Here is a 14,064-nt window from a genome sequence, read left to right as displayed (position 1 = left end):
GCCAATAAATATATCCTCATCACTAGAAATTAAATACAAGTTAAAATAGAGTTGGTAATCAGAATAATACCCCTCATTTAAGAATACCCATTGTTGGGGCTAGGGATATAACTCAGTGGAGTGTTTGCCTTGCATGCACAAGATCCTGGGTTCAATCCCCAGCACCACACACACAAAAAATAATACACACTGTTTAAACATAATACGTTGTGTACATGTATTGGAACACTACATGGTTTCCCACAAGTATGTACACTTCTATGTTTTTATCTATCAGTTAAAAATAAATTTAATTGAAAAATAATAATCTCATTGCTGGTGAGCATATGTGAATAAGTATTCTCTTAGTGTTAGTGGAGATTTAAAGGTATATAAACTTTTTGAAGGAAGTACATGCTTTAATCAAGCAACTGTACTTCTAGAAACTTGCCTATGGAAGTACTCAAATAAGGGGGCCAGTAAATATGTTTATAGAAAAAAATTTTTGGATGGCAAAATTAAGTAACCACCAAGATAAGAACAATTAAATAAAATATACACATGTATTCAGAAATACTGTGGAAAATACCATGTAGCCATGGAAAAAGAATATAACAATATATAAGGACTTAGAACAAAATATTGCAAGTGGGGCAATGAAAATGCTATGTCTAGAATAATGTCTATATACTATCAGAAGAAAAAATATCAAGTTTACAGTAGTTAATGTCTCAGGGCAAAGGGGACAAGTGCAGATAATTTTATTTTTCTACTTTGTACATTTTAATCTTTAGATTCTTATAATGAGCGTTATTACTATGTAACTAGAGAAGACAGACATTTTTTGAAATGCTTAATACAAGTTCAGTGGATTTTATTTTTAGAAAATGCAAACACAACATATTGCTGAGTAGCCTATGGAAATACTGTCACAAAGATACAAAAATTGGCATGCAAGAATGTTTTATGGGGCTAGGGCTGGGGCTGAGAGATAGAGTGCTCATTTCACCTGTGTGAGGCACTGAGGTCAATCCTCAGCACCACATAAAAATAAATAAATAAAATAAAGGTATTGTGTCCATCTACAACTAAAAATATATATATATATTTGTGATTAACTTTTTAATCCAATGGTATAATGGTAAACGGTTTCCCTTCATTAGTAATTTGCCTAAAACATACAGTAATGGCATCATCTGACCCTAAAAAATATTTTTAAAAAAGAATGTTTTATTACAGCATTTGTGACAATAAAAGATTATAACTCATTCATACTATGTAAGAGAATGAATCAATAAAAGAATGCTTTGTGTCTACTGAAGTGAAAAGATGTCCACAATATTTCATGTGAGAGGTGAAACTAGGTACAAAAGAGGAGGGTAATAATAGTTATAAGTTTATTGTAGAATGAAATGATTAATGTAAAACTGCAGTACAGTAAGTATTAAATGCTGCATGAATTTTATTATGTTTACAGAAGGGGTGAAAATGAGTATGATAAGGATAGTAATAGAATCCACCTACATTTATCACAGGCTAATGTTACCATTATGGTTCATCTGTGTACATACAAATAAAAAACATTTTATCTAGTGAATTAAGTACTGCTAAGTGCTTTTCATTCTATGGTAAACCTTTGTATATTAATCTTTACAGATGAGGAAATTAAATATTCAAATAACTTGCCCCTCATACTCTAACCCAGCATTGGTATTTCAGGACATTGGCTTTTAGAAGGTAGGTAGAGGGTTGTGAATACAGTTCTTTCATTGTTAGTAATGGTTACAACTTAAACTGTTAATAATAGTGCATGATCATTATTTTTGTCATTTAGAAAGCAATAAAATAGATACTATTTTGGTATTTTCTTTGTTTAGACCAGATTTCAATGAAAAGAAAAATTACCCATAAAAATTACAAACCACAAGAGGGCATCAGATATTGTTTTCCAACTTCAAAGCATCAATATGAAAAACATTAGTGGTGATATTCTGAAGCACTGTGTTTTCAATAGTTTTAGGATGTTGTAGTTATTATATATCATAAATGTTTCTTTATTATTTTTTCTATTAAAAAATACACAGAAGCACAAAGAAAAAAAGTAAAAATTACCTATCATCCCTTCAGAAAATGTAGCTACTATTAATATTTTAAAGAACAAAGGAGCGTTTACTTCTATATGATCTTGCACTGTGTGTTATGCTATGAAAAATTAATTTTATGGTCATAATTTGAAAATATCGAATATTTTTATATAACTGATTTCTTTCTTAAATTTGAGTTTTCATAGTATTCATATATATGTGCCTTAATTTATTTAGTCAATCTTTACCAGTAGACACTAAGCTATAGATCTCTTTTGAAAAAGTCTTTTCATCAAGTATCTCAGTATATGCCATCTGGGGTGAATGGGGATTATTCATTTAAGGTCTAGAAATGAATGGACAAGTTGATCTCATAACAACTGCAAAATTTTTTCAATTTACTCATAGAAAATATATGTATAATACATTTATTAGAGTCAAATTAATATGTAAAGCTGTAAAATTCAACAGAAAAAATAGCCAGTGTGATTGTTTGATTAAATTCAATGGGAAGCAAACATTGTTTTGCAGCAATATAAATCATCCATCAAACACTTCTAGAGAAGAGGTAGTAATAAAATATAATGATCAAAAATGAAACGGTAGCTGAGGATGTAGCTCAATGCACTTGCTTAGCATGTGTAAGGCCCTGGGTTTGATTCCTGGCACTGCAAAAAAATTAAAAGAAACTACTAAGTGAAACCTATTTCATGTTTCTTTTGTCTGGTTAATTGCAACCTGTAATTCTTTCTGCTAAAGAGTGTAAGAGAGGGGCTGGGGCTATGGCTCAGCAGTACAGTGCTCACCTAGCACGTGCGAGACCCTGGGTTCGATCCTTAGCCACCACATAAAAATAAATAAATAAAGTATTGTGTCCAACTACAACTAAAAAATAAATATTAAAAAAAGATGGCAAGAGATTAAGAAAATTTCATTATGATAATCAAATCTTTCTATAAAAATTCTGATAGACTGCATTGCTGAACTTTTGCTTGCTGTGTATAAATGTATTCCTGATGTTTACAATTTTTTTGTATCTTTAAAAATAACTACACCTGTTTAGGCTGGCATATTAGTAAAGCTGCCATTAGGGGAAAAAAAGCACAAATATTTAGGACATAAGGTGAATAAAAGGGTGGGGATGTAGCTCAGTAATATAGCACCCCTAGGTTCAATCCCTCTGATAAAAGTGAGTGCCCAGTGATAAGATAGATTGTATTTTAAAATTTGATATTGGTAACTAAAAAAGATTATTTGGCTAAAAATATCATATCTAGAGAAAAACATACATAAGTTAAAATGCAGGATGTGACAAAGATTTGCCATGCAGGTTTACACTACAGTCCCTCTTCCCTGACACAATCAGGCAATTTAAAAAAAAAAAATGTAGATGGGGATCCATTAGATACAACAAATTCCTTAAATATTTTAAATGTTTAAACACATCAATATAATTTTAGTCACTGATTTTTATTCTACAGATACTCCTTATGATCATGTTACATCCTGATGAACCCATCATAAGTTCAAATTATCAAGATTTTGAAAAGGCATTTAATATACTGAACCTACTCAACACCATAGCTTACCAACATAGTATATTATAAAGCATCATTTTGAGACCCCAAAGCTGACTAACAGCTGTGGCACACTGCCACTGCCCTCCATTGCCAGGGTATCATATTGCATATTGCTAGCCTAGGGGGCAGAAAAACATTTTAATTCAAAATATAGTTTCTGCTGAACACTTATCAATTTTTGTGGGTTTTTTGCGTTTTTTTGCCTATCACTTTATGATGACACCATCATAAAGGATGCACCATCATAAAGTTGAAAAGTCCTAAGACAGACCACCATAAATCAGTGGCTTGCTGTAAAGAATGTTTTGGGTCTAGGCATATAGCTTAGAAGTACAATGCTTGCCTAGTATGTGTACAAGGCCTAGTACTTCAAGTAAAGGGGGGGTGGGGGGAGGGTCTATTGTTAGAAGTTTATCTGTTTTTTTCTGTAATCTCCATCCATAACATGGATCCTCACTTGAAGTTTGGTTTTTTTTAGGGAGAGTGAAAATTTAATATACTTTTAAGGCAATATGGCAGCACAATCATGTTCCCCCACCCCCAGTGCTGGAACCAAACCTAGGACCTTAAAGCACTCTTACCACTGAGCTATAGACAGCCCCATTCCCAGAATCAGAATTTTATTTTTCCTTAGATATGTTGTCTTCATCATATTTAGCATAGTTGATATGTACTATTTACTTATATTATATAATTATAACAAGTATAACAATCACAAGCAACTGGTACCAAAACAAAGGTTACTTTCATTATATACACCCCACTGAGGCCACCATGGATATCAGAAGAGTTGGGTTCCTAACACTCGATGTGTCCAGGGTAGCAATGACCATGTTTCAAATAGGGGACAGTAGGCACCAGTTATGAGGGTCAGCTGGCCTTCCAAAAGCCTTCTCTCTGGCTGGTTTTGGCAAGGGGAACTGTGAGAGGAATGAAGAAACCTTACACTATTCCACTCTTTCCTATCAGTTTTCATAGGGACTAGTGCCAAGAACTCAAGGTTCCTAGGAAAATAGTAGACTAGAAATCAGGAGACATAGATTCTGTTTCTAACTATATGGCCTTGGGAAATCAAAACTTTTATGGATCTTGTTTTTTTTCATAAAATGATATTGAACTAGAACAGTATTATATAGTAGTTTTTGTTACTATATCATTCTTAGTGATTTCAACTTCTCTGTATCTTGTTTGAAAAAAAAACCTGCCTCTGAACTGCCATCTTTCATCAAGTAAGCATTTTCTTTCCAAAGCATTTGTTCCCTACTCTAGCTTTGTCATCTTGGGAGCAGGAATTTTAATTTTCACATTTGCAAGTCCTTCATGGCAAAATCTGAGAGTTTGCAAGATAATGACCAAGGTAATGAAAGGATGACACAACATGTACATTAACCTCTGCCACAGTACTCTATTCTCTTAGAAGATTATCTTCACATCCCTATTATGGACCAAAACAAGTAAGATAAAAGCTAAAGCTTCATCTTTAATAAGAATCACCACATATTAATGGCAAACACCAGCCAAGTGCTATGCTGGGCACATTATCGTATATATATTCATGAACAGTTAGTTACTTATCTTCTCAATGGCTGAGCCAGGATCCACATTTCCTGATCCCTACCTCTTAACACTTATATTTACTGCTTCTAACTGAATCCTTTGTAAGTCACAGGCAAGCATAAACCTTTCCCTTCCAAGTTGATTGCATTTAAAAAAACAAAAAAGCCAGGAATAAGGCCCGGTGCGGTGGCACACATGTGTAATCCCAGCAGCTCAGGAGGCTGAGGCAGGAGGATTGCGAGTTCAAAGCCAGGCTCAGCAAAAGGGAGACATTCAGCAACTCAGTGAGACCCTGTCTCTTAATAAAATACAAAGTAGGTCTGGTGATGTGGCTCAGTGTTCAAGTACCCTGAATTCAATCCCAGTACCACAATCCCCACCCCCCAAAAAAGCCAGGAATATGAATTTCTCATTGCAAGCCTTGAAAAACTCCAACTTGTAGCATGACGAAGCCCCTTCTAGCACAGCAAAAACAAACAAGTTAAGATCTAGGTGAAATGCTATACCTATGAGCAGCCCTAATTTCCTTGGAATCCATTGCAGGGTTTTTTAACAGATGAGACAAGATCTTAATGTCTTTTTGGTTGCTTCTGTAAATTCTCAAAGAAAGGATCCAAAAAGGATTCTCATGAAATAATTAGGATAGTGCTGAATTTTTAAAACAATTTTCTTTGAGCAAATGGGAATGGAAGAGATAACTTTATTTCTTTATTAACATCTGAGTATTTTAACATTAAAATAGTTTTACTTTAATTCTGCAGAGCCAAATGAATTTTAAACTGTGTGTCAGCATACCAAATCATCTGTGGTTACTTTGGAGAAGACACTGTATTTTAAATATTTCTTTGGTACCAAAGTATATGTTGTGTGAACACATAAAATGTCCCCTACTAGTCAGATTAAAAGACTGGTGAATGTTGGGAGATAGTAGTTTTCAAACAGTTTACTGTTTTTTACTCAGTTTACTGGTTTTAACTGTATCACACTCTGTCCTCCCAGAATTGTAGGGTCATTCTACTGTTCCATAGAAATGTTCTTATTGTTGACAGTTCTAGGACTATGTGAGAGGAAAGATGTCCTATTTAGCAATGTTAGAAGAGCACAGTGCCAGCAGCCAACATTCAACTTGGAATAGTGTATGACAGCTGACCTAACACACGTGACCTAGATGCATCTTCTTTTTAGGTGTAAGAAAATTTATTTTCTTCATTAGTTTAGTACTGATTCCATAAAATTGTTTTAGGTGAAAACTCCTACAGCTTGAAAAAAAAAAAAAACGATGAATAAATGAGAGACACTGCGATGTGATGGGGATAATGTGACAGTAACATAATAAGTACATAGAACAAAGCTGTTAGAATTATCAACAAAGTTTACTGAGAATCTATTATATATTGAATATTTAGGTGTAAAGATGTCTCCACCTTTGAGAAGTCTGACATCTGCTCAGAGAATTGAGAACCTCAGTTTCCTTGAGGGTACAAGGAGGGAGAAGCCAGATTGAATCAGAACAATATGGAGGTAGCTTCTTCGGTAGTGGGATTTAGGGAAGAATTAGGATTGTGTGGTCAAGAAAGGGCAAAACCATAAACAGCAAAGTAGAAATAACAACCTGAGGGGGAAAAAATTAAAACTCCTCCAAGTTAGCAGAATAATCATACAAAAGAAAAATGGGCAAAGGATACCAAACCAGTTCTCCAAAATAGAAATATTGTTCAGACAAAGGAAAAATTGATCAAGTGAACAAATACATAGAATTTTAGACCACAAAATCATTATCTCCTGAGATCAGGAAAGATCAGAAATTTGGGTAGAATATTGATAAAGCACTCTCATCCACTGAGACCATAAATTTCTACCACACTTTAGGAGAGTATTTTTACAATCAAAATACTGTACTTATACCTCTCCTTTCAGGCATTTATCTTAAGATATTTTTATATATATGTAAAATGATATATTTCTTTTTTTTTTAAGAGAGAGAGAGTTTTTTTTTAATATTTATTTTTTAGTTTTCGGCGGACACAACATCTTTATTTGTATGTGGTGCTGAGGATCGAGCCCAGCGCCATGGGCATGCCAGGCGAGCACACTATCGCTTGAGCCATATCCCCAGCCTGACATATTTCTTTCTAAAGAAAAAAAAATAATAAACACAGGTATGTGCAAGTGTTAGGGCAGAGTAAGTATGAGAGTAGAGTCAGTTGTAAAAGTGAAAAGCCAGGATAAAGTTTGGACTCTAGGGACTAAACCCAGGAGCACCCTACCACTGAGCTGTTTCCACTCCTTTTATTTATTTATTTATTTATTTTTTCATTTTGAGGCAGGGTCTCCCTAAGTTGTCCAGGCTGGCTTGAACTTGCAGGCCTCCCTTAGCCTCTCAAATAGCTGTGATATAAGTATACACCACTGCACCCAGCAAAGGTTTGGACTTTAAATTAGAAGTTAGATAGAAAAGCTTTTGAGCAAGAGAGTGCACATAATGTTTCAAGAAAATAAACCTGGAAGCAACAGTTTTAATCAGCTTTCATCTAGGAGAACTTATATGTCAAATAGTCATCTATTTGCTTCTATAACCAGGTGGGGTTCTAATTTCTAAAGTGGTCCATGGCCACTTCATGTCTTCCTAAAGTCATATGCTTCCAAATTCTCCATAAACAGTAGAAAATGAATAGGAAAGTTTGTTACTATTTATAAAATAGAAGGAATGAAACAAATCATGCCTTTATACACTTTTATCGAGCACTTACTCTTTGCCAGCAAAATGTACTATGCCCTGAATAGGCCAAGCCTAATGAATTTATGATCCAAATCTTACCAGCATTCTCAGGACCATTCCACTGGAACTTGTCTGTCATGAATGATATCATTCTCAAAATAGTTTCTTTTCAGTTCTCTTGTGCCCTGGGTACTCACTTGGGTTCTCATCTCACTCTACACACTCATTCTTGATTATTTAATCCTTCTTATGGATTTAACCTGTGTCTTTAACTTTAAACCATAATTTTAAAACCATAAATTTTCACCTAACACCTTTAAAAATAAAGAAACAAAAAGCCCAAAAGATAAATGTTGATAAAAATATGGAAATTAATGGAACCCTTGTACACTTTTGGAAATATAAATTGATGTAGCCATTAAGGAAAACATCGGAGGTTCCTCAAAAAGGTAAAAATAGAACTACCATATGATCCAGAAATCCCACTTCTGGGTATTTTTCCAAAAAGAAAATGAAATCAAAAATCTCAAAGAGATATTTCCACTCCTTGTTCACTGCAGAATTACTCACAAGAGCAAAGATGTGGAAACAATCAAAATGTTAATACATTGGATAAAGAAAATGTAGTATATGCATACAAAGCAGCATTATTTGGCCTTAAAAAAGAAATGTCCTTCATATGTGACAACATGAGTAAACCTGGAGGACATTATTCTAAGAAATCAGTCACAGAAGGACAAATATTGTGTAATACCATTTGTATCAATTATATAAAAAAGTCACACACACACAAATTGTAAAATCATGGTTGCTGACAGCTGGGGAGAGGCAGAAATCAAGAGTTGTTATTCTACAAGTAAAATATTTCAGTTATATATAAAAGACAATTAAGTTCTAGATAACAGCTGTACAACACTTCCTATAATTAACAATAGTATATTGAACACTTAAAATGTTACTACTGTGACTTCATGTTAAGTGTTACCATAACTGGGATGGGGACGAGTGGGGCAAAGAAAAAAAAAAGAGAGAGCCAGACTTCACTTTTCTCCTTACCAGGTTCCTTCAATTGTGGTGTACAGATCATTGCATCAATAAAAATGTAGCTTGTCTAATTGTCTGGCATGTTTTGAAAGCATGGTCCCCAACACAGCAAAGTACAGAGGTAGGCTTTTAGGCAGTGATAAGAGTTATAACCTTATCAGTGAATTAATCTGTTTGAAGGATTAATAGTTGGGACTATTGGGTGGTAACTACAAGTAGACTGGGCATGGCTGAAAGCTGCAGGTCACTGGAGGTATCCCTTTGGAGATTAGATCTCATCCCTGGCTACTGGTTCTCTCTCTGCTTCATTTTTTTTTTTTTTTTTTTTTTTAATGCCATGAGCTGAGCAGCTTTCCTCTTTCACACCCATTTGCCATGATGTTCTGCCTCAGATCCAGAACAATGGGGTTGGCTGACCATGGACTGAAACTCTAAAATCATGAACCCAAAATAAACTTTCCTATTCTACATTGCTCATCAGGTATTTTGGTCTCAGTGATGAAAAGCTAACATAATGTTAATGGGAAAAATCATATATACATATGCATATATGTATAAATCATACACTCCAGTGTCTCCACCTACATACTCTTAATAAACTCAAACTCAATATGTTCCTTTGTTTAACTTTCACACATTAGAAGAATCACAGCTCTAATTTCTTTGGTTCAAGTCTGTGATTCACCTGCCAACTATCATCTTCCCTAGATTCTAACATTTTACATGTTGCAAGGTTATAACAGGACTCTTTCTACTTTAAAATTTACTAATCCTATCTTTCCCACCTCAATTCTCTACTCAATTGCTCCAAACAAAAACCTAATATCCCTTCATCCTTCATGAGCAATCCATTCACATTAACTTTTTAACATTTAATAAATGTTCAGGACAAACTCAAAAACACAACGTGTGTGTGCGTGTACAGAACATTCCCAGAAGGATAAAATACGATTGATTATACTTCTCACAATATATTCATACTTTTGAATTTGTGTTCTGTGAATAGATAAACTATTAATTAAATTTAAAAAACAATTTTGTTATGCCTTTTGTAGGGCAAGTGGTAATAGAAGCTGAAAACATGAGTGGGGAGGGTAACTTACATTCCATTCTATACTTTGTGCATTATTGCCTTTTTGAAATACTAAAAAACTATAGAAAAATATTTAAATCTATAAAGTTAAACCTGTGAATAACTTTAAAAACCTATGAATAACTTTAAAAACTTCTTGAAAGCTGTCCTTCCCTGAATAAGTTTCACCGTGTCAGCAAGATTCATAAAAAGAAGTTCATAACCATCAACTACTCCTTTGTCACTTGACAAGCAGATGCGAGGTTTAAAAAGTGTATTATAGTCATCCATACTTGAAATATAAGCAGGATACTCCTAGAGTGAGAAGGAGACAATTTAAGGTCATGATGTAACTTCTGGTGTTGATTTTTTTTTTAAATATTTTTTTAGTTGTTGATAGACCTTTATTTTTTTATATGTGGTGCTGAGAATGGAACCCAGTGCCTCACACATGCCAGGCAAGTGCGCTACTGCTGAGTCCAAGCCCTAGCCCTGGTGTTGGTATTTTTATTATATCACTGAAAATTAAACAAACAGAAAACCCTCTGGGTATGTGTTCCACACCAACTTTCACTATTTTTAGTCCTTCTTCATAATTTGTACTCAATTACTGTTGAATTGAATTGTCCCCACCATCCTAAGTTGCCATATTGAAGTTTTAATCTCCCCAGTAACTGAAAATATGATCTTATTTGAAAATAAATTTGTTACTGATACAACTGATTTAAGATCAAGTCATTAAGGTGAGTCCTAATCCAACACAACTAGTGTCCTTAAAAGGGGGGAAATTTGGACAACTTTCATAGAAGGAAGACAGTGTGAAAAGAAACAAGCCATCTACAATAGATCCTTCCCTCACAGTTCCTTGGAAGTTACCAACCCTGCTTGATTTTGGACTTCTAGCCTCCAGAACTGTAAGACACACTCGATTTCTGTATCTAAGACACAAAGTTTGTGGCTATTTCTTATGGTAGCCCTAGCAAACTAATAGAATTACACATAGAAATGACTTGTAAATGAACAGTCATTTCATATAATTTGCCATTTTAAAAGACTTGAAAATAACTGATACAATACTGTTGTTTTTGAAAACTAAAAATCTTCTAAGAAATGGTGTTTTAGGATATCTAAGCAGGTTTCCTTAATTTCTGATACCAAAAAATATTACTCTACCAAAAATTAGGCAACAGTGTGTTTTTCTTCAAACATACTACAAATATAGTCAGATATGTTTGTAAGAAAAAAATATTTTGCCATTAGTGACTGAACTTGGAAATCAGTTATATGAATTTCTTAGATCAGTCAGAGGTTCCCAAAGTTGCAGATATTGAAATAATCTGGCAGAGAAGAGTTATCACTGACTTCTCCCCAGACCTACTCAGTTGTAATATCTAAGGAGGTCTTTAGAAATCTGTAAGATACTTCTCCAGATTTTGTAGTAATGAATCCTATTTTAGTGACAGCTCCTATTCAATCAGGTCACCCCATTCTATATTTGGGCAAGTTCACCTTTTAAGCCAAGTATAACGTTTTCCACCTATGTGTACTTAACTCACCCTTTTTTCTCATGAAATCACCTTTTAGAGACCAGGTCAGGCATTTTGCTGACCCTATGACACCTAACTTAATAAATGAATGCCTATCCCTAAGTGTTCATTTCCTTATTAAATATCAATTCAACATTAACTATGCAATTTGCAAGTCATATGGTCAGGCATTGGGGGCTGAGGTACATAAACCACCTTCAGACTCCTGAGAGGTATATTAAGCATGTGGAACAATTAGAAAATGCCAAAGACTTTTTGTGAAATAGAAGACTTCATTGGCAATGAAGAGGGCCCAGAAGTTCCCCTGCTTTAGCTATGGGCTCAAGAAGTAGAGGTGTGAATCAGGAAAAAAGAGTGTTTGAATTTAAAAGTTGCAGGGCAAATATGCAGTGGGCAAGAAAAAAAGAAAAGGATGCTGCCTGGTTGAAGAAGTTGCATGTTCACAGAAATAAACTATAGCCCCTTAGCTATTGAGTACGACTATCATCCAGTTCTATGTGGACGTATGGAGAAAATAAACCATAGAGAAACATAATGAACTGTGAGAAGCATTTTGTGTCATGTTAAAATGATCTTGTCTTTAATATGATCATGTTTACCTTTTAATACAATCTATCCACTAGGACTGGGAAGAATGGCTGAGGACAAGCCAAGATCACAACAGCTTCTAATACATTGTTTGGAATTGACATCCAACTCCACAATTTCCTGTATTTTTCTCACCTCTCCCATTCACCATTACAGTTAGAATTTTCATAGCTCAGCAATAACGAAGAAACTGATCAAGAACTTAGTCCTTGGTTACCTAGACTGAATATTTAATTCTCAGCTTTTCATTAGCTTTAGAGATTCTTCTTTTAATAACCTCTTTTAATAACCATGATCAAGAACATAATATCTTCTCTTTCTGTGGTTACCTTAGGGCGGCAACTCTTTTCCCCCCATAAATAATTAATAAAATTAAAATTTTTAATAACTTAAAAAATAATTTAAAATTTAAAAATATAATTTAAAAATAATTTTAAAATATCTAACACTAAAGTGCATTTGATTTATACAAGAGAAGCTTAGTTTCGAGGACTGGTTTCCTTATCTTTTCATGGCTGTCATGATTGCATCTTAAAAATTCCATTTAATTATGTATGCCTCTGACATACACTATAATGACAAATTACTTCTTATTCAATGTCATCTCAATTTAATCAGCTTTGCTATTTGTTACTTAATGAACCAGAAATATGATCTGGTATAGAGCTACGAGACTTTTAACTATGATCTAAATTAATGGAATTAAATTATACTCAGTAATTTCACTTAGCATATTTTATTATATAATCTTGATTCTTTTAAGTCTCTGTCATTCACATTTCAGCTATCAGGAATAAATACAAAGAATTTTCCTTATTACATTAATTCTGTCTCTTTACAATTTTTTAATGTCCCGTGTGGTTTGGTAAATACCCTTGTGTTATAGATATTTTTATCTATGTTTTAAACACTGAGAAACTGAAGTAAAGCAACTAGTAATAAGCAATTTTGAAACACTTCTAAGTCCTGTGCTTTTCATTTCTTAATCCCAGAGTAGAAAAATTTCACATTAGTGTAAGCTACTGGCTCTCAAATGGAAGTGATTTGCCTACACTGGGGGCACATTTTGACAATGTTTGGGGACACTTTTCATTACCACAATTATAGGAGTAGGAACTAGGGTGCTACTAGCATCTAGTGGGTAGAAGCCTGAGGTGCTGCTAAATATCCTATAACTTACATTACAAATAGTTCCCTACAACAACAACAAAATTATCTAGCCAAAAATGTTGGTAGTGCTGAGGCTGAGAAAACCTCATATGAACAAAGCCTTCCTGAAGATGTCTTCTTACAGAAGCATTATTAATATTCCATCCTGGGTTATCCTGAAATCAGTGTTTAAAGTCAATCAGAATAGCTTAATTTAAACTACAATGAGATGTTGCTATAGTCTGAATGTTTTAGTTATCCCTAAAACTCTTATGTTGAAATCTTGATACTCAATGTGATAGTATTAAGAGATAAGGACTTTGGGAAAAATCGAGTCACAAGGGTTTCACCCTTTTAAATTAACATCCTTACGTAAGAGACTTGAACCTTCTGAGGACACAGGAAGTGGTGCCACTTTTGAAGGAGTGAGCCAAGCCCCCACCTGACACTTAATCTATGCATGTCTTCCTTTATCATGTATCCCAGTAAATTTCTGTTCTTCAGTCAGGCAACGCAGCACAAGCCTGTAGTCCCAGCACCAGCTAGACTGTGGCAGGAGTATTAACTTGAGTCCACAAGTTTGAGACCAGCTTGGGCTACACAGTGAAATCCCATCTCAAAAATGGAAAAAAAAATTCTGTTATAAATTACCCAGTCCAAGAGATTTTGTTCAATTATGCATTTAATACATAAATGTGTGCTTATTTTTAATTCAGCTGAAAAACTGAATTTATATTATAAATTC

At 34.1% G+C, this 14,064-nt stretch overlaps 1 protein-coding gene across 1 annotated transcript in view; it reads right to left on the bottom strand.

Annotated features, from left to right (window-relative positions):
- Cxadr (CXADR cell adhesion molecule) overlaps window positions 1-14,064 on the bottom strand; it is a 60,714-nt gene that overhangs the window by 3,787 nt on the left and 42,863 nt on the right. The window lies entirely within an intron of this gene.

The sequence above is a fragment of the Ictidomys tridecemlineatus genome, chromosome 3 (assembly GCF_052094955.1).
Source record: "Ictidomys tridecemlineatus isolate mIctTri1 chromosome 3, mIctTri1.hap1, whole genome shotgun sequence".
In the NCBI taxonomy this organism is placed as follows: Eukaryota; Metazoa; Chordata; class Mammalia; order Rodentia; family Sciuridae; genus Ictidomys; species Ictidomys tridecemlineatus.
This window is presented reverse-complemented; position numbering and strand designations above follow the sequence as displayed.